The 24,660-nt window shown below is 35.7% G+C and overlaps 1 protein-coding gene across 2 annotated transcripts in view; it reads right to left on the reverse strand.

Moving 5' to 3' along the window:
• SAMSN1 (SAM domain, SH3 domain and nuclear localization signals 1) overlaps positions 1–24,660 on the reverse strand; it is a 455,109-nt gene that overhangs the window by 223,287 nt on the left and 207,162 nt on the right. For both annotated transcript variants that reach the window (XM_067739225.1, XM_067739226.1), the window contains one exon: positions 9,752–9,855. The gene's annotated coding sequence lies outside the window, so the exon portion shown is untranslated. The remainder of the gene's footprint in view (positions 1–9,751; positions 9,856–24,660) is intronic.

The raw sequence follows: 24,660 nt of genomic DNA on the forward strand, positions 1-24,660 counted from the left end.
TCTTCCAAGCAAATGAAATGATGACTTGCTCACATCCCTGCTTTTCCCATATGATCATGGCAAAATGAGATATGGGCAATTAACTGGTTAGCCCAATTCAGCATGGAGTCTTAATAAAATTGTGAAGAGGGAGGAGTCTGTGGTTCATGTAGAAAATTTGGGAAGAGCTCATTGTGAGGCTAATGAAAATATTCATTTATTCATCTCTATGAGGTCAGGAAAAGCATGTTATTCTGGTCTTCACTATGTCCCCAACACTCTGAAAGTGTTCAGTAAAAATTCCTTGAAGGAATGAGTGAAGGCATGCCCAAGATTATATGGATCTAGTCTGGAAAAGGGTAATTAAGCAAAAGTACACGCCTTGATAGTATATTAAAATACCAAGCAAACAGCTCTTTATTGCCATAAGAGTCTTCGTTATGGTCAACATTATGAAATCTACAATTCAGAGCCAGTCTCTCACTGTAATATTTATTTAAGTGTTCACATAGAATTTATTCACTTATGTTTTCTTCATAAAAGGCATTATTTAAAACTTGTTAGCTGAATCCAAAAAATTAACGACTATTTCTTTTTCCAAATGATAAAGTACACTTTAAACATATACAGTGCTGTATGTCAATTATATCTCAATAAAACTGGAAGGAAAAAAAACAGTTCATGGAGAAAGACTGCTGTAGTGTCTGAAATTGTATAATATATAAAACATGCAGCCAACTTTGCTCTAAATAATCTGAAAACAAATTTATATTCAGGGTTTAAGCTTAAACCTTAATCTTACCAAAGATTAAATATATCCTGTGGTCCAGTAGTTTGTGTTCTGTAAATCTTTCTTTAAACAATCTCAAATGAATGAATTTATGCTCACAATTTGTGCATTGTTAGAATTGTCCAGTAATTTCATCTTAAGTAAATAACTATATTTATTTATGCCAGTAATGTTACAAACCTTTATCATTCTTCCTGAAATCACTTAGCTGGACTTGCCCACTCATTTTTAACAGATGGCCTAGCCTCCTACCTCACAGAGAAAATAGCAACCATCAGTCACAAACTCCACCCCCTACATTATCTGCATGTTCCTCATCCTTCCAAAGATAACACCTCTATCTGTATTCTCGATTTCATCTTCCCCTCCCTTCCCTTTTCCTCTCTTCATGGGTTCTTTCAATAACTGCTTATCGAGTGCCTTCTAGTGTCAGAATATTCAAAGCTGGGGATACAGTGTTAACCAAAACAGATGAAGGCCCTCTCCTCATGGATTTTCCATTCTACTGTGTCCTCCAAGCCCTTGTTAACGTTCACCTCCTTTTTCATCTTCAATATATCCTCTCTTGGTGACTCTTCTCTTTCAGCTTACAAGCCTACGTAACTCATCTTCACACTAAACATGCATCTTCTCACTTTGCTGATCCTGAAGGTATGTGTCTCCTTCCCATACTGCTGCAATCTAGAATCAGCTGCAGTTTCTGTCTCTCCTTGCACTACCTTTTTTCACTCCTCACTGCACAGCAATTTTACTTTTGGTCTCTTACTCTAGTGAAACATTATTTATCCTCAGCCTTTGACTTAGTCCTACTTCCTTTGAATTCTCATGAATTCTAGGACAGAATGTAGTTTATTCTCTTTTTGCTGCCACCTGTTCCTCTGCCTGCACCTTTACTGCTGGACTCCCCGAGATTCCTACTTTGGCCCTCTTTTCTCATTCTATCCATTTTTCCTGAACCATCCTACCTATGGTTTCAACTTCTACCTATGTGCCAATGACTCCAAAATCCTGTATATTCAGACCCTCCTAAATACCTTATCTACATTTTCAGGTAGCCAAAAGACATTCGCTCTTAAATGCCCACCAGCATCACATGCTAAAGAGATGGTACTTACTGCTACAGAGTAGCATAAAGAAAAGTATTACCAGCTATGGAACAGAAAAGCTCCAAAATGCCAGTGATTTAGTGAAATAGAAGTATTTTTCTTGCTTATATAAGGTTCAGTTGGTGTTGGTGGTGGCAGTGTAGTGCAGGGGTAAAGCTTAGGTCCCCCGACCTAAGTTTCTAGAGACTCTTCTATTTTGTGGCTTCCAAGGTCATCCAGCAGGGCTTCATCTGGCCTGCAGCTGGGAAGAGAGCTCATTAGATGGTGCGGAAGGCTTTTACACACCAGTTCTAGATGTGGTGTATTTCACTTTTACCCATATTCCAAGGAACAGAATTCAGTCATATGGTCCCATGTAGATACGAAGGGCTTGGGAACGATAGCCCATAGTCAAGCAGCCACTTTCCAGCTGTACGAGGGCAATGCAGATTTCCAATAGACAGCTAGCATCTCTGCCACAGAAGTCATGGGTGACCTCTGCAGAGACAGACTTTTGTTTCCAGTCAGTTGAATAAGGACTGGGAAGTATGAAAGTGGAGACTATCTGAGCACTTCTTTTTCTGGAAGCACAACTAGAGGTGCTAATTTAATTTAATGTTTACAGAACCAAAACTTGTTTGTTAAGGCAAGGAAAGAGCTTGGAAAGCAACTGGCCTCTCTGTCTTCTATCTTTATTCCTTTAATCCAAACTTTGCATAATTACCAGAATGTCATAGGTTTCTTCCCTAATTTTTTCCTCTGTAAATGTATAGAATTAGTTTTCTGCTAATAAAAGTAACAGATTAATCTTTCTGAAACTCAGTTAAGCATTTCATTCCCTGTGTTAAGACATTTAAAAATTTCCCCAATGATTCTAAGATAAAATATAAGCACGTACTGGGTCATGAAAGCCTTACAACAGGATGCCAGCCAACCTTACCTATCTCACTGAACTCACTTGTCTCCCATCAGTTCAGCAGCATTCTAGTCTCCCTAAGGTTGGAAGAAGCCAACAACAAAGAGGATGCTGGGAATATCCTTCCTATGAGGTTTTGAGTTAGAATCAACCATTGAGAGGCACCATACAAGACTTGGAAGGTAGAGAGAAAAAGAGGGCATTATTCCTCAGATATTGCAAGCAGGTGCTTGGGTGGTTATGAGATCTGAAGCACCTTCTGAGTGGCCCTTCAGAATCATTCCATAGATATTCCGCACTACAGTTATCTTTATCTCCCCAAGGCCTTCCAATGAATATAAGCTTCTAATTCCCTGAATTAAACATTTCAACCTTGAAATTTAGAAAGTGTCTGAAATTTTCCTGAACAAACATTGATATACCCACCCAAGTGGACACACACACACACACAAAAACACACCCTACGCTCCAGCCAAACCGAAATTCTTGCCGTTACTAAAATCCAGTTCATTGTTTTGATAGCTGTTGCTCTCTTTGCATGGTGCAAATTTTCCCTGACATTTCTGCCTGAAAAATTCCCACTATCTTTCAAATTCACCCATCATCTTCTAACTGAAACCTTCCCTGCTTCCCCCAGTTACTGATACATTCTCCATGGGAAGCCCATAACATCTTGTTCATACCTCTCACAGGGTGCCTAAAACATTGTTTCCATACCCCACCTTGTCGAGAAGAATCATGTTTTGTTATACTTTGTGGCCTCAGTTGCTAGTGCAAAGACTGTCACATAGTAGGCTTTCAACAACATGGGTTATAGGTTCCACTTTTGAAAAAAAGGTTCCATTTTGAAATAAAATGTCATTAATATAAATGAACATTTTCTTCACAGCATACTCTCAAAATTGAGAGAGTAAACTTGTATGTGAGGAATGCATCTAAGGCTCAATGAAGCATCTTGGGAGCCCCTCTCTCCTGGAGTACGTGAATATGAACGGACAGATAAGCAAGTTATCCTGCCCGCTCCCCGCCCCCACTCCACTTGCCTTTCTCCTCTCAATCTCTTTATCACTCACAGATGTAATTATTCCATACACTGGCATCCTAGGAAGCAGGTTTTATCCCAATTCCTGACTCCGGGATCCTCATAAATTTCGCTCCCAAACACCTGCTGTAGAGGAAAGGGCTCCTCCATGTCGTCACATGAATGACACTGCACGGCTGACCTTCCCACAGGAGATGCCCTGGTTGCCCAGGCAAGTGGCACCACCTGCCGTCTCAGTGGCAGCCTGGGTGCAGGGGACTGTACTCCAGCCACATGTGCAAGGCAGTAGCAGCACAGCCAGGAGAGGAGCCCCAGCTGCAACGTCAGTTTCCCCTCATTAACACGGGGTCAAAGTGACTCTGCTATTTCAAATGGCTCCTCTTTAATTAAACTGATGCCCGCTTCTGTGTCTTGCCCTATCCCAGGAATTTTCAGACTGCTTTTGAAGTCAAAGACAGAGAAAAAAAACTAATCTGATGAGCCCTTTTGCTTGGTTTTAATTTCCATGAGAAGATTTATTCAGATGAAATACTTTTAAACATTTTAAACAAAAGTTACAACCACTTGATTCAGCAAATATGGCATTTATTGGGCATTGGCTTGACCAGGGTTGTCTTAGGAGCTAGAGTAGACTGATAAAACAAGATAAGCACGTTCCTTGCACTCTTGGAGCTTAGAGTGGGGTTTTATTGAAGAGTTTGGGGAATAAATAAAAGAATAAACGTGCAATATAAGAGTAAGTGGTATGAAGAAAAACAGAGCGGAGCAAAAGTATAGAGAGGGCCCATGGGGGTAGATGGAACACACTCTTTAAGCCGGCGTGGTCCAACAACGCCACTGTGATGCGGAGTCCTTAGTGTCAAAATCTGAATGCAGCAAGGGAATAAACCAAGAAAGTATCTATGGGAAGAGCATTCCAGGCAATGAGAAGAGAAAGGCCTGGGGTAGTAGAGTCTGGAGTGTTCAAAGAACAGCAAGAGGGCTAATGTGGCGTGAGAGGTGGGAGACGAGCTAGAGAGGTGAGCAGGGACCAGGTCACTTAGAGATTTGCAGCTGAAGTCAAGGCTTTAGTGCGAGCCTAAATTTCTATGACACTTGTGACAGGACTTTAATTAGGGCCATGCTCAACGTTCCTTGCTCCTCTTGGGGAATGAAAATAAATTAGCCAATCTAGAAGGAGTAAAACCAAGAAAGTTATTCCTGGTGCCAATTGTTCTGTAATTTGTTATGCTATCTATTTTCTGAAAGTAATTACCTTGTTAAAACATCTCATTTATTTACACCCAAAGGACTTTGAATAAACTGAAGTTAAATGGGTGTGGGTGTTTTTACAAAGTTGGGGGAAATTCCTTAGCCTGTGGTAGAAGAGATTTTGCCAATGCCCTTGTGAAATTCTTTTAACTTCCTGGGAATGCAGTCATGGTTTTAGATTTTTGATTAAACCTTAGAAGATGATCTACTGTTTTACATATGAGAACACTGTGACTTTTGCAGAAGTCATGCAGGTCACGGTGGCTGTTCCAATCAGATTTTGTCAGCATTTCAGGATGTGGGGTGGGCTTGGGAGCCAGATACACCCGGACTTACAATCCATCCATATTCCTTCTGCTACTCTGAGCCTCATTTTCCCCAAATTGGTTGATAATTGGAATCAAATGTAAACATCTAGCCTACCGCCTGGCACATCACATGCACTTTAAACTAGTATTTCTGTCTCTTTAGTACCAGTCATTACACTTCATGAAGCTGGTGAAAAAGAATATTGCTATACTTCTTCTCTGCAGAATATTCCCCAAGGCCACAGCGTATTTTGTTTTCTCCATTAACTTTTCCCTTTCTCTTACCATGTCTCTTAGAAGCTAAGTCAGAGTAAGAAAAACCCTCCCTTCTCCCCAAATATAACAACCTTCAAACAGAAATAGGCTGCTCTTGTAAGCAGGACCTCTGCCACGTCATATACACAACAGACACATGGACCCCAAACCTATCTGGCAGGATTTTAATACCTACTATTGACCCTTCTAGACCCTCATGCCGCTACATTTTGGTTTGAAAGACATTTCTACACATGTAAATTCACTCCCATTGATGGATCAACCACTTAATCTCAAAGTACGTTACATGAGTGCTCTCTGGTTCTAGGATTCATAGTAGCAATTTGTAACTTGAAGAAAGAAAAATATACAGTGGCACCTAGCAGATATTTATCTCTGGCTTCTTATGTGACAAAACCCTCTGGAACTTTTGTAGTTGCTTCAAGCTTCTAAGCTCCCAGGGAAGCATCTTTGAACAGCAACAAACTTGCTGATATAAGGGAGAATTCTTGGGGTTGTTATTCCAGATTTCATGAATCATCAACGATCTGAGGTAAACCCAAGGTTTACCAACTGGCAGTTTTGTTCATTTGCTTCCAATTCATTGTCACCATTATGTAAAAATGGCCCACCCTACACAGGATACATGCCTAACTGCCTATTTGGTCATGAACTGCCCCCGGCAACTAGAGCCTCAGCCCAGTGCTGGGCTACATATTAACTTTTGGCATTGCTCCTAAGTCTATTCTTGTCACAAACTCATAGTATAAATCATTTTCAGTTTATTAAAATTCAAAGCATGAATATTAAAAATTTAAGTATCAAAATTGCAAGAAATTTAAGAAATTAGAAATTTCTTAACAATGTCAAGGTGTAAAACCCATTTGCTCTCTCCCATGGCCTTTGGTGCTCTTTCCTTCTAAGCAGGGGTGCTTGGGGGAACTTATTTCAGAGTCAGATTCCCTGGACTTCAAAAGATTCCATGTAGAATATTGGAGGTATTGAGGAATATATTTTCCTGCTTTTCCCAATGAGGTTCTAAGAAACTAGCAGACTGGCTAGAGCTGTATTGAAGAAAACAAGTCAGAAAAGAGAATTAGAAATCCACTGTGACATCATGGAGAAAAGGGAAAGTAACGCTTTTTATTATCATCTTTTTCCCTCTTCTTTGATCAGAATTCTTTTCATCTCCTCTGAAACTTCCACTTGCTTCTATGCTTCCAAAGCCCATGTCTACTGTATCTTACATGTAACCTTGCCATGTTCAATAAATTGAACAGAGAATTTTTTTTTCAATGTCTCCATTTACAGATTCGAGTTTTGACCTTTCTCTTATATAGTAATATCTGGTATTATATACTCGGTATTAATAAATAGTAACCACTATTATGATAACCAATTCATCAATATTATCTTCATTAGAATTAGTGATAATTACCATCAATAGGAATTACATAACATGAAAGAAATAACTGTCATCTGTAAGAAACAATATCCTACTTTGCTGAAAGATTTCCCACCTTCACAATGAAATATATTTCTCCTTTCCCACGAAAAGGAGATAACAAACATTTTTGAATAGACATAGCCTCATTCAGTGTGGACAATTATACCACTGACAAAAGTACTTTACTACATTCTGGGATAAAGTTTTAGGAGATATTTCCTATTTCATTCAGTAGATGAAGCATGAGTATTTGGTTCAGTAGATGAAGCATGAGATTTAAATCAGGATTAAAAAAAATTTCCCCTGAACATTTCACTTCCAATGGAGAGATTTGAATGTTAACAATTCATTTCTTCTTTGGCTCTCCATTGTCACCAGACCCTCTTACTGTCTTATGTTTAATATTTATAGGGTCATATTTAGATAAAGCAAGAAAATAAATAAGAGATTAAAAACAAGCTCATCATTGCATGGTACATATAAGGAAATGTCCTAAGTATCATTAATGACCAGGTTCCTTTCTTTCCATGCCACTTTTTTTCTCAGGTTTCTACTCTATGCACATTATTTGATGGGATAAGTATAAAATATTTATAGTAACATGTATATTACAGGTATCCCCAGAGACATGAAGCAGCAAATGTGTGCTTTTTCATAAATAGAAAAAAAATAAAAATAAAACAAACTAAAGCAGTGGTTTCTAAAGCGTGGATGCTGGACTAGTAGTAATATCATTACTAAGAACTCATTAAAAATGCAAATTATCGGGCTTCCCTGGTGGTGCAGTGGTTGAGAGTCCGCCTGCCGATGCAGGGGACAAGGTTTCGTGCCCCGGTCCGGGAAGATCCCACATGCTGCGGAGCGGCTGGGCCCGTGAGCCATGGCCGCTGAGGCTGCGCGTCCGGAGCCTGTGCTCCGCAACGGGAGAGGCCACAACAGTGAGAGGCCCACGTACTGCAAAAAAAAAAAAAAAAAAGAAAGAAAGAAAGCAAAGACATGTGCATCCGTGGAAGTCAAAATGCCATTACTTAAATGCTACCTACATGTTCATAACTATTCCAAAATGAAATAAAAATTCATTTAGGTAAGCCAAGGGAATATCACTTAAAGATGTGTGGTTGGCAGAATTCTGGCTCCTTTAATATTTGTTCATTACTCCCAGGAATATATTAGATTATATAGCAAAAGGAACTTGGAAGATGTAATTAAGATCACTAATCAGCTGACTTTAAAATAGGGAGATTATCCAGGTAGACCTAATCTAATCACATGAGCCCTTAAAATCAGAGATCTTTCTCCAGCTGGTCGCAGAAGAGAAAGTCACTCAAAGCAGGAGAAGGATTTGACCTGCTACTGTTGGCTTGAAAAAGAAAGGGGTTAAGGAAATGGGGACCTCAGTCCTACAACTGGATTCTAAAAACCACCAGTGAACTTGGAAGCAGACTCTTCCCCAGAGCCTCCAGGTAAGAGCCCAGGCTGTCTGGCACCTTGATTTCAGCCTTTAGAAGGTGCTGAGCTGAGAGAACCTAGCTGAGCCATGTTATGCCCAGATTCTGACCTCACGGACGATAAGATAAGGAATGGGTGTTGTTTTAAGCTGCCGAATTTGAGGTAATTTGTTATGACAGCAACAACAAACAAATACTAGCTGTTAACTTAAAATGCTGTTGCAAGTCACCCACATTTTGCAATGAACCTGCTACTTTTGATGACAAAAGAACCACTTGAAAATTTAACATTCAGAACATGAGGTCTTCCCTAGTGAGCTTTTGTAATAGTCAGATTATCTGAACTATCCCTTTGGCTTCCTAAAGGCAGTCACTCCTTCAGTACATTTGTCTTGAGGGCACACTCACTCTCCTTTTAGGCTGGATAGCAGCATCTAATATTCATATATCAATCTCTGGAAACTAGAAGGATGTGCCTACCTTTTTTCTTTGCTCTCCTCCTTCAGAGGAATCTTTCTGTGTAAAGGGAACTTAGTTCATGGGTTCAGAGAAGAGCCACAGCTAGCCACATTGCCATATCTTGATGGGCTTTAATCTATGACATATTGTCAAACCCCAGCATTTAAAGGAAAACAGAGTCTTTCAAATGTGAGTTCAGTCATTTTTCACTTTGCAGACATTTAATTTAGTTCTTTTTATTTAAGGGAAGCATGAAGAGGGCTCCTCATAAGTTTATGACATTACCCACATAGTGAAGTCCCCAAGCCCTTGAAGAAGCCAGTTTAACAAGGAGACTCTGGGCAAAGGTGACAGGTGGTATATTAGTTGCTACAGATGCTATAACAAAGTACCATAGACCAGGTGGCTCAAACAACAGGAATTTATTTACTCATGGTTCTAGAGGTTAGAAGTCCAAGATCAAGGTGTCAGCAGGGTTAGTTTCTTCTGAAGGCCTTGTAGGTGGCTGTCTTCTCCCTGTGTCTTCACAGGGTCTTCCCTCTGTGTATGTCTGTGTCCTAATCTCCTCTTCTTATAAGGACATCAGTCATATTGGATTAGGGTTCACTCCAGTGACATCATTCAACGTTAATTATTTTCTTAAAGGCCATATCTCCAAATACAGTCCCATTTTGTGGTACTAGGAGCTAAGACTTCAACACATAAATTCGGGGTGGGGGGTGGAGAGGGAGACACAATTTAGCCCATAACAAGTGGCATTCAGTTACTTACTTCAGGAGTATAGCTCATCTATTCATGGCTACCAATGGTCCTTCCAGAGAGAGCATCAGAACCTTTCTCACTTTTGTCAAGGGGCTCCAGAAGCAGTTTATCTCCTATGTAAGGCCAGAAAGGATAATAGCTATATTTGCAAAAATTAGGTAATAGGAAGTGATAGAGCCATGATAAAGCAAAGTCTACTGATACAAAGCCCAGTGACCTTCCTATTGTGTTGTACCGTTAGTTCTGCTTTACAACAAAAAGCTTCTCAAGAAACCATTTGCATTCTCTTTATATCATAGTTACTAAGACATTCCATTAAATTATAAAAATATTAACATTTATCCATTCAACTGTTTATCTCTCTTGTGTCCTCTCCATGCTTCCTGAAGTATCCATAATGGAGAGGATTCAATTTTATTTAATTTCATGTATTTCACTGAACATAAAAGCTAATTAAAATAATCCTTGACATTGATTTCATCAGTATGGCAGACACTGTAACTGAGTGGTTTACGTGCATTATCTCGTTAAACTCACAATAACCCTGTGAGCTAAACAAACGTCAGAAATGGGAACTGAGGATTAGAGGTTCAGTATCTTGCCAAAAGTCACACACCAGTATATAACAGAGCTGGGTCTATCAAGATATATACAACTGCCACTCTGATGGTGATTAGCTTCAGAATATGATAGGCAAAAGTTCTATCACAGAATGAAGAAAAGTGGCATCATAATTCATGAGTTCCAATATATAATGAAAAAATATATTGGCAAGAGGTAACTCACTAATTGTATTGCTATATAATATAAGCTCTGGCCATCAACCTGTCCTTACAAAGTTTGGACACTTCTGCATATGAAACAAATCATGGGCTTTTAGAGGTGGAAAACCCCTTTCTATTTTGTACCAAATTATAAGATCCTCTAGAAACATTATGTACAAATATCTAAAATGGAATTAAGAATAGAATAGAATTTTCAGACAAGAGGCACACTACTCCGGTACTCAGGTCAAAATCATTAATGTAATGGCTATGACTACCTACTTCAGAGACAACATGAAAAAGGAATGGGCATTTTCAAGAGGAAAAACAAACAAGCACTGCCTTGGAGAGAACAAACAGACATACATCGAAAGCAAACCTAGACCAATTCTTCTCCAGGAATGAAAATCAATCTAAAACTCACACTAGTAAACTTCTTGCTAGGGAAAATAAAAAAAATCAATATTTGAATGACACTACAAATTCCTATTGATCTATTACAAGTAAACTATTACCATTTCCTAGTAATATTTTTATTGTTCTAGCAGACTGTTGAGAGCAACTATTCTCTTTTCTTGTCAAGCCTTGAATTGAAACAACCTCTTCTACAAATTCAGTGCCACGACCAGGAAGGACTCCAGCTTCATTGAGAGCCTGGAGGTGTAGGTGTGCCTCCCCGTCTCCAACTGTGGAGAGGCACATCGCCTTCCGCTGGTTAAAACCCTGAGGGCACAGCATAAATACCCTTCAAAAAAGTGAAGTAAAGAATCCAGATAAACATGTGCTGCAAAAATTTTCCACCAGCAAATCTGCACTGAAAGGAATGTTAAAGGAAATTTGGGGGGCACAGGAAAAGTGTATCAGATTGAGATTTGAATCTATGCAAAGGAATTAAGAACACCAGAAACAGTAAATATAAGTAAATATAAAAGAAAATTGTCCTCATTTTTAATATACTTAAAAGATAATTGGCCCACAGGCACATGAAAAGATGCTCCACATCTCTAATCAACAGGGAAATGAAAATCAAAGCCACAGTGAGTTATCACTTCACACCCATCAGAATGACTATCATCAAAAAGAACAAAAATAACAAATGTTGACAAGGATATGGAGAAAGGGGAACCCTCATACACTGCTGGTGGGAATGTAAATTGGTGCAGCCACTGTCAAAAACAGTATGGAATTTTCTCAAAAAACTAAAAGTAGTAGAACCATCATATTACCCAGCAATTCCACTCCTTGGTATATATCCAAAAAAAAAACCCCAAAAACAAAAACCCCAAAACACTAATTTGAAAAGATACATGCATCCCAATGTTCATAGCAGCATTATTTACACTTGTGAAGGTATGAAAACAACCTAAATGTCCACCGACAGATAAATGGATAAAGAAGATGTGATATATATATATATATACACATATATATATAGTTCATGTTTTTCCTCTTGAAAGTTATTTCCTCTTCAGCCCTCCTGGGGCTCTTCTCTAAATTTTCTTCCTGGGTGATCTTATTCATTTCAGTGGCTTTACATGTCGTCTTCATGCTGAAGACTCCCAAATTTTTGTCTCTTTTGAAAGGGGTTCCAATGCTGGCTCAGACTAAGCCAACCATGGTACTGCGTTCTGTGGCCACAGAGATTGGTTTAGGGAAGAGCATTAGACATGGTTAGAGCCTATGGGACTTTGATGGAATTTTTTCCAGTTCTTTCCTCTGTTCATGTTTTTCTTCTTGAAAATGCCCATTCCTTTTTCATGTTTTCTCTGAAGTAGGTAGTCATAGCCATTACATTAATGATTTTGACCTGAGTACCAGAGTAGTTTGCTACTTGTCTGAAAATTATATTCTATTCTTAATTCCATTTTAGATATTTGAGCATAATATCTTATTTCTAGAGAATCTTATAATTTGGTATGAAATAGAAAGGGGTTTTCCACCTCTAAAAGTGTATGATATGTTTCACATGCAGAAACATCCAAAAAGAAAAAAAAAATATATATATATATACATATATATATATATATATATATATATATATATATATATATATAATGGAATGTTACTCATCCATAAAAAAGAATGAAATTTTGCCTTTGCAGCAATGTAGATGGACTTGGAGGTCATTATGCTAAGTGAAATAAATCAGACAGAGAAAGACAAATAATGTATGATATCACTTATATGTGGAATCTAAAAAATACAACAAACTATTGAATAAACAAAAAGTAGACTCACAGACATAGAGAACAAACTAGTGGTTATCAATGGGAAGAAGGAACGGGGGGAGGAGCAATAGAGGGGTAAGGGGGAAAAAGGGTTATTATGGGAAATTATATGTGTGAAACTTTTGAAAATTGTAAAACACTATAGAATTTAAAGAATCTTTCATTCAATAAAAAAAGAAACCTTTAAAAAAAGAATATAGTACACTGTACTACACGCACACAAAAAATAGACTATTTAAATAAAAAATAAAAACCATATGCTGGGATTTATAAATGTATGGTAGGGTTTGTAAATGTATGATACAAATAGCACAAAAAACAGGAGGGAGGAATGGCAGTATACTGTCATAAAGTAGAGAAGAGATATATTATTTGAAAGTAAACTGTGATAACTTAAGTATGCATATATAAACCTTCAACACAGAATAATCACTAAAAAAATTGAGAATTGAAGTATAGATATTCATTTGAGTGGAGATAAAATGATAGTCAAAAATACTCAACAAAAAACATAACAGGAAAAGAAGAAGAAAACAACAACCAAAGGAAAAAAAAAGAAAAGAAAAAGAAAAAACCCTGAAACAAATAGAAAATGTAGAGTAAGGTCATAGATTTAACCCAATCACATTGATAGTTATAATAAAGGTAAGTGAGCATGTTGGACTAAAACAACAATAAAAGAAAACGACAATAAGAATCACACTTGAAATGTAAAATTTCAGATAGGGTTCAAATAAAAGGATGGGAAAAAATATGTATTATGCAATTATTAAATACAGGAGAGTTGGGTAGTTATATACAAAGTAGACTTCAGAGCAAGGAATATCATTAGGGAAAAAAAATGGACCTTTCCTTATGATACAGTGGTCAATCACGAACAAGACATAACACTAAGTAGACATGCACTCAAGAACAGAGCTCCAAGAATGCACTAAACAAAAATTAATATAACTGAAAAGAAAAACAGAAAAATCTGCAATTATAGTTAGAAATTTCAAAATTCCTTTCTGTTAATTCATCGAACAACCAGACAGAAGATCAGTGAGGCTACAGAAGACTTGAACAACATTCTCAAAGAACTGACTTAATTGATAGTTATCAAACACTCTAGCCAACAACACTGGCACTGGAAAAGTTACCACAGACCAAATAGACCTGAGACATAAATCAAGTCTCAAAAATTGTCTTAATAGACAGTTTCAAAATTATTATACTCAGAAATAATAGCTAACAATTGTTATTGTGGTAAATACACATAGCATAAAAGTTACCACTTTAACCATTTTTAGTGTACAATTCAGTGTCATTAAGTACATCCACATTATTCAAATTTTAAAATTATTAAAATAAATCAAAATATGTTCTCTGACTATAAAGGATTTAAACAAGGCATCAATAACAAAAAAAAATCCAGAGAATCCCCCAGTATAGGGAAATTAAACAAAACACTTCTAAATAGCCACAGGTCAGAGAGGTCACAGGGAATTTAGAAAATATTTTGAACTAACAAATATGAAAACATAACTTATCAAAACCTTAGTTGCAGTTAAAGCAGTGCTTTGAGGGAAATCTATAGCTTTACATTCTTATACAAGGAAATAAGAAAGATCTAATATCCATGATCCAAGCTCCTGTGATAAGAAGCTAGTAAAGAAAATTAAACACAAAGAGGTAGAAAGGAGAAAAATTAAAGCTGAGTCAAAATCAGTAATATAGAAAATGGACCAACAATAGAGAAAATCAATGAAAGCAAATGCAGATCTTTGAAAAGGTCAATTAAATAGGTCTAGCTAGGCCAATCAAAAAAAAATAGAGAAAGGATCTAAATTACCAATATTTTGTAAGTTAAAGAAGAAATATCACTGCAGAAGTTACTAATGTTAAGAGAAAATTATAAGGGCATATTGTGAACAACCATATCCCTATAAATTTGACAACATAAATGAGAAAATTATTTGAAAGACAAATTACCAAAGCTGACTCAAAAAATAATAAAATTCAGTATGCTTTTGACATTTATAGGAACAGTTTTAAATTTTAATTTAAAATTTCTTAAGGAAAAATCCTGAAGAAAATGAGCAAATCAAATCCAGTAATGTTAAAATAAACCATAACAAAGGATAATTCATCCAAGAATGTAAGGTTGATCAAACATTCAAACATAAATATAATGTGGGACTTCCCTAGTAGTTCAGTGGTAAAGAGCTATGGATGTAGAAACAGCATAGAAGCATTTCAAAAATATTATGCAGAACAAAAGATAAGTACAAAAGATTGAATACATTAAAGCTACTTTACTCAGTCATTGGTTGCCTGGAGCCAGGGATAAGAGGAATCAACTGAAAGGGATATACAGTTACTTTGGGAGGAGTGATGAAGTGTTCTATGTCTTGATTTTGGTGGTGTATGTGAGTTACACATTTGTTAAAACTCATCGTACTGTAAGTGAATTTTATTATATGTAAACTATACTTCAATAAAACTTGAAGGGGGAAAATAAACAAACCTGGAAGCCTTTCTCCAAACTCTGTGATCATCTCATCCCCTCTTCTCAGTTCAATTCCCAGAAAACTCCTACTCTTACCTTACGAATTTGTGGTATTTGCCCTTAGACTTTATTCTCCTGATAAGCACCACCACTACTCTTGACCCCAGATTGTTCTGGAAAGCAGTATATAGACTTCTCAACTTTGCCCTCTCTAAGTCTGAAATAGACTGAGATACTTTTTGTTTTCCCATTTTGACTAGAGTTAACTACAGACCAAGAGAAGTAGTGATGATAACCAAGAATGGAGAAATTTAAGTATTTATCAAATTTTTCACAGAGTACTCGAATATACTATCCATTCTCAGGTTTATCTTAAATGATCAAAGTAAGCAAGATGCTGAATATTTGCCTTTGGAATCAGCCTTCAAAACTAAGAGTGCCCTAGATGTTAGAACAAGTTAGATCAATATCTTGGTCTTTCTGTGATAGTTGGTATGTTCTGCCAAGTCTGGTAAATTCTTGTTCCCTCCAACATCGGGTAATAGTAAAGGTTTTAAATGACTTTATAATAAATCATACCTGAGGTTAAACATCAATTCTATCACTTATGTGTATGACCTACAGGCAAGTAGCTTCAGATATAAAATGGCTGGGCTGCCTCCTTAAAAGAGAGCAAGATTATCTTTTATGGCCGCTAGGATTTCAGATTCTCCCTTATGTCCTTCCTGTCATCTCCTATTCATCTATTCATTGTAGGCTTCCATGTCTTCACACTGGAAGTCCTACCACAAATCTTGGGATCATATTACAGAAAAGCTGGCAACTAGGCAGTAGATTTAGAATTGATGAACAGGAAGTAAGGAAAAGACAAAGTTTCTAAACAATAGGTGAGTGATGAAAGCAAAATTTGATAAGATTTATTTGCCAGAGATCAGAATTCTCTAAGAAGCACTCAATTTGATAAGGTTCTTAAGTGACTATTTATTTTCATATTATGATTTTTAGAAAAGGGAAAAGATAGAAGAACAATAGATAGGAAGAATCAAATATACTACTTATTGCTCGTGTATATATATATATATATATATATATATATATATCTTTCTGAGAAATAACAATAGTCATATAATCCCCCACTTGAAAATCTCTGGTGCTTCCCCATTTCCTAGAAATCAAAGCCTGAACTCCAGTGTCTAACATTCAAGTCTTTTCACACTCTCACCTGAGCCTATTTTCCTCCATGTGCCTCATGTTCCATTAAAATTAAAATGCTTATTGTTTCTCATAAACATCCATGCTTTTCCATCTCTGACATTTTGCTCATGAATCTGACCTTCTGGAATGTCTTTTCCTCCATCAAACCTCGTTAAGGTAAATCCTTCCTTCCCAGTCAATTCAAATGTCACTTCCTCCATAAACGTGACTTCGCACCACCTCCTGAAACGAGAAATCTATACTCTTCCCTCAGGATTTCCACCACCCTTCATACATTTCTTGTTCTAATCCAAGAATCTGTCTCTTCCTTGATAATATCCTCCTAGTCCTCATGGGAATAATTGATGGATGAATAAAGAATGAAGATACCATAGTTCTTCTAAACAGTCACTTTCCTGAGAAACTTCTAATGTCAAACACTTATAACAGACTAATATGTACCACATTTCTCTTTTTGAACTTAAGCTGCTCACTGCCATCTAGCCTATTGATCATCCATTATATAGTGATAGAAAACATACATACTTATGGATATTCTTCACAGTTGAAAGTTCTGTTCCTCATTACGTTCAAATGTGTAAAACAATGGATACCATCAGTCCTTTCTTAATGAGTGCAAAGGGACAGCCTGCGCTATGGTTGGCAGTCATGGAATATTGTCCACAGGGTCCATCACAGTATATGACCATTTCACAGTCTATATACTGTACTAATCAGCTTTGGTTATGGAAACAAACGACTCTAAAGTCTAAGGAGTTTGCAACAATAAACATCCATTTCTCACTCAAGGTCTAAGAGTTACTATAACTCTGCTCAACATTGTTCCATATATCTTATTCTGGGATCCAGGCTGATGAAGAATTATTTCTGCTCTTGTGCAAATAAAGTCACATGGTCAAGCTTAACAGTAACATGGGAAGTGTATTTTGCCTAGTGGAAGGCGTTGACAGTCACATGGCAAAAGGAATGGATGTATACCTCTTAGGGACAGAGCACATGTTTGGGAACAATAATAAAATCCACCCCATGTGGTTAATTAAGCTGAAAGAGTGCTTCCACTCTTCAGAGTCAGGCTACGCTCTCGCCTGCTACTCTTCTCCAGCCATCCACAGCTTAAGACAATACATATAGCAATCATCACTCCCTTGATATATTTGCATAAGCACTTAAGTTCAACTCCAAAATGCAGGCTACAAACATATGGAAAGAGAAAATAAGGCAGTTTCTAGAAAGAGACCTTGGGGGTGTGGCTTCCCTGCCATCCATCAGATGCCCAGAATCAATTATACAGTAAGTGCTGGAGCCTGGATTTAAAAAAAAAAAAAAAAAATCCGTCGGATCAGGAGTAAAGCCTAAATACTCCTTCATTCATCTGTTCTGAGTGAAAAATAGATGCAATTTAAATGAAACAAAATTCCTCCAACTAGTCAAGGATGATCACTTTGATAAGCCACCGATTGACATGTTAAACTTACTATTTTCATCAACTCTTCAAATCTTATTATACATGTCAACTGGTCACAGAGATAACCCAACTGTGATCTTCCTTAAACAGTCTATTGGAAAGGACCCCAGTTTTACCAATTCCTTTTTTGTTCACAAAAGAGAGGTAAGGAGTCCTAAACTGTGAAAGAACTGTTTTCAATCCAGTCTTGCATGCAGATGAATAACTGTGGAAACATGGACTCTAGGGGTGAGATGGCATAAAAGGAATTCTACCACCTTATATAAATATCCTCAGTGAGGCCTCCTTCCAATCTGCTTTATAGAGAGAGATTCAGAACTTTGAAGAACTGGCCAAACAGGCTAAATGCTGTGGAGGAAGCCATGGGAAAAAAATAAGCAAATGTCTGCTTAGACCTGAAGCTTTGTCTTTTTACCAAGTAATCATTAAGGTAAGGACTTATTGAATTTACAGGCTAGTCTCACAGAAATCACCATCTAAGGCAGGGGATATAGGCCCAGAATCCTCAGACAAGGTAAGCAACTCTCTCTGTCAGCAAGTAAGGAGAACCATTTCCTCTCAGTGGTAGCCAGTCTCCAAAATGGCTCCCAAGGATTCCAGTCTCCTGCTTACTGTAACATCTCCTCCCACTTCTTATCAGAGTTGGTATGTATGAGCAACAGGATATAGCAGAAGTGGTGGTGTGTCATCTGCAAGGTTAGGTTATAAAACCCTGTGGCTTCTGCCTTGGGCCCTCTCTCTCTTGAGTCATTTACTCTAGGGAAAGCCAGCTTCTATGTTGTGAGTTGCCCCATAGAGAGGCTAATATGACAGGGAACTGAGGAGGCCTCTGGCCACTAGCCAGAGAGAAAATGATACTCTCTGTGCAGCAGCCTATGAGGAACTGAGGCCTGCCAGCACCATGTGAATGAGATCAGAAGCAGACTTTACCTTAGTCAAGACTTCAGATGAGACTACAGTCCTGGCCAACAGCTTGACTTCAACTACATGAGACACATTAAGGCAAAACTGCCCAGCTAAGCCACTCCCAAAGTCCGTGAAATAAGAAATGTTTGTTCTTTTAAGCTGCTAGGTTTTGGATTCATTGTTATGTAGCAGTAGATTTTAATATACCCTTACTCTTGAAGTATGTCTGTTGGATCTTATTCTTCAAAGGACAAAGGAAAAAAAAAATGAAATTGTTATTTTGTTTCTTACTTGTTTCTATTTTTTCTTAGCATTAAATTACTATCAATATTTTATAATATATACCTTCTAATTTCTAAATGCATTAGAAATCTTAAATTAGGTATATATACATTAAAACATCAGGGTCAATATCTATCAATATAGAATTTCCCTTTGTACAGTGGGAGGTTAAAATTCTATTTTTAGTGATATATAATTCACTTTTCTGGCAGTGAGCAATATAATATGAAATGATAAGATCCTGTTCCCATTGCTTCTGTTAGACTAACACAACAGACACCAAACTTTTCTAATTTTTTAATAATTGTAATAGAGAAAAATCTACTGTAGTATTTATATCATCACCATATGTTACTTATCAGCATTATTTCAACACTAATTACATAACTTTTTAAAGCAAAGAGTTCTTATTAAACACATTTCTTTGAGAGATCCTTATAAAAAAAGACAACAAAACTGAAAGTAAAATGGAAAAGAAATAGCAAAATAAATATTTCTAGTTGTTATTAAGACAACTTAAAATTTCATTTATAACCTTGGCAAAATCCAACCTTGATGTGACTAAATTTTGAGAGTTAAGCTTTATGTGTATAGTACGAGCTAGTTTGAATATATACTTCCTCTGGCTGTACTGACCTAACTAGCCAATTGCCAGATTTTATCAAATTGTTCGGTTAGTAGTAAAATAAAAGCTAACATATACTGGATATTTATAATACACCAAGTTTGTGCCCCTGATACACCTGGGCATAGGTTTTATCATTATAAACTGGAGGAAACTAAAGCTTTTAAAATTATAACTAAATTGTCCATAATTCTAATGTTAGTAAGTGGCAGAAAATTTATACCCAAATTGTCTTTCTCTAGAAGACTTAGTTTTACAAGTGTGTACTGTGGTTTTCTACTACCTGACTGTCAATCTGCTTTCTCCATTCTTCATTATCATTCTTTTATCTAAACTCCTATGGCACTAAATATAGTCTTTGCCAGATAACATAGAACCAATGCTGCTGCTGATGGTTTCACATACTGAGTCCTTACTATGTTCCTAATAATTAATATTTGCTTTACAAGTATTTCTTCAGTTAATCCTCACAATGATTATGATAAAATGCATAAGGCATGATAATAACACCCATTTTACAGAAGGAGAAAACAAGGCACAGCCATCTTTCATTGTTTAATGTAGAAAGAAAGAAAAAAAATCCTTGAGTTGAGCCCCAACTCTGCCACAAAATTCTATCATCCTATGAATACCTAAAGTAACATAATTTCCTTATTTATAAAGTAATGTGGTTAAACAAGAAATTTTAAAAATTTTATTCGCCCATACAAATATGTCTTATCTAATTGTAAACATCTTGAAATCTAGAGCTATATTTGGTTATTTGTTTTCTCATTACCTGCAAAAGTAGAAGCAGCTCAGAAAATACTACAGAATACCCTTGAACTTTAACTTAAAAGGAAATAAAAATGCCAGCCTCCGTATTAGAGGCTTGCATCAATCACAAGCCCTCTTTTCTGATGTTCTTGAACACATGAATGTCTCCTATGATATCTTGACTCCTATGAACAATATTTCTTTCAACATAGTAATGCATCTTCTTACTGATTTATTGCTATATATAATTAAAGTCCAAGAAATTTATGTAATTTTCTATAAAAAGTCTGCATACTATTTAAATATGGCTCCTGGGTACTTAATATTTTCATTATTATTTACCTAATTTTGTGTCAAACATGCTTTTTTTTAAATGTCAAAGCCAAATTTTGGCTTCCAGAACAATTATTTGAAAGTCTATTAGATTAAATGATTAAGTGCTTTTCTAAACACTGAATAAACAATGTCATAAAATAAACTGCCAGTGTCAGTCTGTAATATAATTTCATCATAACAGTTAAGGTTAATTAGGAAGAAGCCCATCCTTCTACATCCAAATAGGTTTAACATAATGAAGAATGGATCAATTACTAGATATAACACAAGAACATGAATCCATATAATAGATTTGAATACTTGGCAATGATGTCAAAAAGTCAAGGTCATCAAACATGACAAAGACCAATTATAAATTTCAAATGTAAATTATGTATAACTGAAGGGAAAAATTATTTTTGTAAAATTGTTCAGATATTTATTGATCTAAACCTTTCAAAGCCAAGTTCAAAGCATATTTCTCTACTATTATGACATGTATTTCTGAGTAATAACCAGGATTAAAGGTGGAATATTAAAATGTCTATCTTTATAAAAGGTTCTCAATAATGACTAATCTTAAAAATATGACAAATATTTAATAATTTTAGTAACAAAAATAACAACAGTTTTAAATATCTGTTACAAAGGTAATGATATATTCATATTTAATATTTTTAATGATATATAAGCTTAGCATACCTGCTTAAAAAATGCTCCCAAAATCTGTCAAATAAACAATATTTTAGTAATTACCACATGCCAAATTTTTTTCTAAGCAATTTAATGCATTATTTCATTTTATGTGTGCAGTAACCATATGAAGTACTATTATAATTACCCCATTTAACACATCTGACACCTTTGAAAATTGATTTTTACTGGTTCTCCAAAATTGTCTATATGTCTTAGCTATGCCTGGAATATCTTTTCCTCCATCAAACCTCATGATGTAAATCCTTCCATTTCCAATTCAAATGTCACTTTCTCCGTGAATCTGACTTCCCACCACCTCCTGAAACCAGAAGTCTCTACCCTTTCCTCAGAATTCCCACCACTCTTGGTACATTTCCCACTCTAAAATCCAAGAATCTGCCTCTTCCTTATTAATATCTTCTTAGTTCTCATGGGAATAATAATTGATGGGTGAATGAATGAGTGAAGATTACATGGTTCTTCTAAACAAGGCAGTTTAATGAGAAATTTATAATGTCAAATCCTTATAATAGATTATCATGTACCACACTTCTCTTTTTGAACTTAATCTGAGCATTCATTAAAATTAAGAGAAAACATACATAAGATGTAGCTAATATAGCACTACAAAAACTTCCACTACAGAAATTTCCCAATAAAGCTTAAAAGCAACACTCAAAATGATTAATCACATACTCTAGAAAATTAACTGTCTACTTGAACATAATTCAACATTCTATTAACAAAGACCATAAAATCCAGACAGTCAAGAAAGTAAGCTCAATAATGTCCATCATCCAATAAAAACTTACTAGATATGTAAAGAAGAAGAAAAGAAGAAAAATAAGTAAATAGGCACAGATTCCAAAAAGGAAAAAAAAAAAAAGATGGAATTACCAGAGACTGTAAAGCAGTGATTCAACATATATTGAAGTATTTAAAGTACTGGGTTGGCCAAAAAGTTCGTTTGAGTTTTTCCATAAGATGTTATGAAAAACCCAAACAAACTTTTTGGCCAATGCAATAAAACATACACATAATAAGGAAACAAATAGAGAATCTCAATAGAGAAATAGAAACTATACTATAGGATAGGCTTAGCAGATTAGACACTGGTGGAGAAAAGATCAGTTAACTTAAAATCAGGGCACTAGAAACTATCTAAACAGTTTCTAGTGAATTGTTAGAATTCACTAGAATTGTTAGAATGGTAATTTCAGCAGAAAAATGAAAAATATAAGAGTTTAAAGAAATTTTAAAAATAAAAATCAATGATAGTAGTCATAAAAAAATGACTTTGAGAGACTCATCTGCAGACTTGAAATAGTCAAGAAAAGAATCATGGAGTCTAAAGGTAAGTCAGTGGGAATTATCCAAGTTAGAACATAAAGATTAAAAAATCTAACATAAGCATAACTGGAATCCCTGAAAGAGAACACAGAGAAAATAGGACAGAGAAAAAAAATGCTCAAATCTAGGCACATCAGATTCAAATGGCTGAACATTAAAGGCAAAGAGAAAATATTGAAGACAGCCAGAAAATAAAAGACAAATTATATACAAAAAAAGTAAGAAATTAGAGAAGTTTTGACAGAAACTAGGCAAGCCAGACTATAGAGTGACAGAAGGAAAATAACTGTAAAGCCAGAAAAATAAATTCATCAAATATAACTTTCAAAAATAAGGGTAAATATTTTTTCAGATTAAACATAATTGAGAGAATTCTTTACTAACAGACCTGAGCTATAAGAAAAGCTAAAACAAGTTCTTCAGCAAGAAGAAATATGACATAAGACATAAACTTGGGTCTATAGAAAAAAAAATAAACATTGCTGGATATGGTTAAAATAAAGGTAAATAGAAAATATCTTCTTAATCACACTAAAAAGATTCACTGATTGTCTAAACAGGAATTGTCAAACTTTTTCTTTAAAGGATAAAATAGTAAATATTTTCGGCTTTGTGGGTCATAAGGTGTCCCTTGCAATTACTCAACTATGCTGTTGTAGCATGAAAGCAGCCATAAATTACACAAAAATGAATCAATATAACTGATTTTGGCCTAAGGGTTGTATTTTTTAATGTCTAAAAAATATTTGGGCAACAATAGCAAAAAAATTGAGAAGGGTGCTTTGGAAGTATACTGTTGTAAGTTTCTGACATTATACATGAAGTGGTGTAATGTTACTTAAACTGTGATTAATCAAAGATGTATATTGTAAATCCTAAGGAAACACTAAAAATAATTTAGTAAGAGGTATAAATAATAAGCCAACAGTGAAGTTAAATGGAATCACAATAATTCAGAAGCAGGCAGAAAAAGGAAAAGTGGAAGAGAAAAACAAGTGGAACACATAGAAAACAACCAGCAATTGAGTGGCTTTTAATCAAATCACACATATAGTTACATATGTAACTATAAACGATCTAAACATACTAATTAAAATATGGAGATGGTCAAATTGAATAATAAAGCAAGACGCAAGTATTTACCATCTACAAGAGACTCACATATGAAGACATAGAGAGGTTAAAAGGTAAAGGATGAGGAAAACTCACTATGCATACACAAATCAAAAGAAAACTGGAGTGGCTATATTAATAACAAAGTAGACTTCAGAAGGAGTAGTATTACCTGGGATGAAGGGGGAAATTTCATAAAGTATTAGATTTACCAAGAAGACATAAAAATCCTAAATGTGTATGAATTTAGCAACACAGCTTCAAAATACATGAAGTAAAAACTGATAGAACTAAAAGGGAAAATACACAAATCCACAACTATTGATGGAGAGTTCAACACAACACTCTCAGAAACTGATAGAACAAATAGACAGAAAATCACTAATCAAGAAGACCTCAGTAACAATAGCCACTGATTTAAACTAACAACAGCAGATTAAACATTCTTTTTGAGTGCATGGAACATTTGGAAGATAGACCATAATCTGTGCCCCAAAGCAAACCTCAACCAACTGAAAATAACTGATACCATACAGAGTATCTTCTCCGATCATAACAAAATTAAATTGGACGTCAATACCAGAAAGACATTCATAAAACCTCCAAATATTTGGAGATTAAACAACATACTTCTAAATATCACATGGGTCAATGAGCAAGTTAAAAGGAAAATTAGAACATATTTTGAATTGAAGGAAAATAAAAACAGAATGTA

This window comes from Pseudorca crassidens, chromosome 5 (assembly GCF_039906515.1).
Source record: "Pseudorca crassidens isolate mPseCra1 chromosome 5, mPseCra1.hap1, whole genome shotgun sequence".
NCBI classification, from domain to species: Eukaryota; Metazoa; Chordata; class Mammalia; order Artiodactyla; family Delphinidae; genus Pseudorca; species Pseudorca crassidens.